The following is a 2500-nucleotide window of genomic DNA, read 5'->3' on the forward strand; positions in this document are numbered from 1 at the left end:
TTGTGGCTCACGGGGCTGTTAGGGTGGCACAGAAATCCCTCGGAATGGGAAAACGGGTCATTTTCGTGTCGCCACATTGCATGCGAACCGCATGCAACTTCCAGAGGCATTTGCAGCAGAAATGCATGTGCAGTCAAAAAAAAATTGATATTTTTCACGGATAGACCCCGTGAAACGCTAGAAATTGGCGGGGATGTGTCTCTTGTGGCTCACGGGGCTGTTCGGGTCGCACAGAAATCCCTGGGAATGGGAAAACGGGTCATTTTCGTGTTGCCACATTGCGTACGAACCGCATGAAACTTCCAGAGGCATTTGCAGCAGGAATGCATGTGCACTCAAAAACTTCTATATGTTTCACGGATAGACCCCGTGAAACGCTAGAAATTGGCGGGGATGTGTCTCTTGTGGCTCACGGGGCTGTTAGGGTGGCACAGAACTCCCTCGGAATGGGAAAAGGGGTCATTTTCGTGTTGCCACATTGCATAGGAACGCCATGAAACTTCCAGAGGCATTTGCAGCAGAAAGGCACGTGCACTCAAAAATTTTAATATTTTTCACGCATAGACCCCGTCAAACGCTAGAAGTTGGCGGGGATGTCTCTCTTGTGGCTCACGGGGCTGTTAGGGTCGCACAGAAATGCCTCGGAATGGGAAAACGGGTCATTTTTGTGTGGCCACATTGCATAGGAACGGCATGAAACTTCCAGAGGCATTTGCAGCAGGAATGCATGTGCACTCAAAAACGTCTATATTTTTCACGGATAGACCCCGTGAAACGCTATAAATTGGCGGGGATGTCTCTCTTGTGGCTCACGGGCGCTGTTAGTTAGGGTCGCACAGAAATCCCTCGGAATGGGAAAAGGGGTCATTTTCGTGTTGCCACATTGCGTACGAACGGCATGAAACTTCCAGAGGCATCTGCAGCAGAAATGCATGTGCACTCAAAAACGTCTATATTTTTCACGGATAGACCCCGTGAAACGCTAGAAATTGGCGGGGATGTGTCTCTTGTGGCTCACGGGGCTGTTAGGGTCGCACAGAAATCCCTCGGAATGGGAAAACGGGTCATTTTCGTGTTGCCACAATTGGCATACGAACGGCATGAAACTTCCAGAGGCATTTGCAGCAGAAATGCATGTGCACTCAAAAACGTGAATATTTTTTCACGGATAGACCCCGTCAAACGCTCGAATTTGGCGGGGATGTTTCTCTTGTGGGTCACGGGGCTGTTCGGCTCGCACAGAACTCCCTTGGTCCACCTGATTCGTGCATACAGGCAGCAACTAAAACTCTGTAAACCTGCTGTGAGGACATCTAAACAGTGGACCAGTGAGGCTGTGGAAGATTTGCGGGCGTGCTTAGACTGTACTGACTGGGATATGTTCACGACTGCTACCAATAGTCTGGATGAACTCACAGAGGCTGTGTACATCAGCTTCTGTGAGGACTGCTGTATCCCAACACGTACCAGGGTGAACTTTAACAACAACAAGCCCTGGTTCTCAGCAAAGCTCAAAAGGTTGAGGTTGGAGAAGGAGGAAGCGTTTAGGAGTGGGGATAGAGACAGATTCAAGGAGTCGAAGAACAGGTTTAGCAAAGCGGTGAGAGAGGCTAAACGACTGTACTCAGAGACACTAAAACACCAGTTCTCTACTAACGACGCTGCTTCTGTCTGCCAAAGGGCTCAGGCACATCACCAACTACAAACCCAGAGCGCCCCACACCACTAACGACTCCCGCCTAGCCAACGACCTGAACGAGTTCTACCGTAGATTTGAAAGACAATTGGACTGTCCTGAACCACCCCTTCCCACCCAAGAGGCCCCATCCCCCACCCATACTACAGAAACGACTCTCTCCTTTCAGGAGGGAGAAGTTAATGGGCTTTTCAAGAGGCAGAATCCACGCAAAGCAGCCGGGCCGGACTCTGTCTCTCCAGCCACCCTCAGGCACTGCGCTGGCCAGCTGTCTCCGGTGTTCACCAACATCTTTAACACCTCCCTGGAGACATGCCATGTACCAGCCTGTCTCAAGTCCTCCACCATCATCGCTGTGCCCAAAAAGCTAAGGCCAACAGGACTAAATGATTACAGACCGGTCGCCCTTACATCTGTGGTAATGAAGTCTTTTGAGCGCCTGCTCCTGGCACACCTCAAAGCCATCACAGACCCTCTCCTGGACCCCCTTCAGTTTGCCTACAGAGCCAACAGGTCTGTGGACGACGCAGTTAACATGGCCCTCCACTTCACCCTACAGCATGTGGACGCCCCAGCATCCTACGCCAGGATCCTGTTTGTGGACTTCAGCTCTGCCTTCAACACCATCATCCCTGCCCTGCTTCAGGACAAGCTCTTCCAGCTGAACGTGCCCTACTCCACCTGCAGGTGGATCACAGACTTCCTCTCTGACAGGAAGCAGTGTGTTAAGCCGGGAACAGAAGTCTCTGACTCCAGGTCCATCAGCACGGGAACTCCTCAGGGCTGCGTCCTTTGCCCACTGCT

This window comes from Petromyzon marinus, unplaced genomic scaffold (genome assembly GCF_048934315.1).
Source record: "Petromyzon marinus isolate PM22_M1 ecotype Great Lakes invasive population unplaced genomic scaffold, UKy_Petmar_22M1.pri1.0 PM_G_Scaffold_71, whole genome shotgun sequence".
In the NCBI taxonomy this organism is placed as follows: Eukaryota; Metazoa; Chordata; class Hyperoartia; order Petromyzontiformes; family Petromyzontidae; genus Petromyzon; species Petromyzon marinus.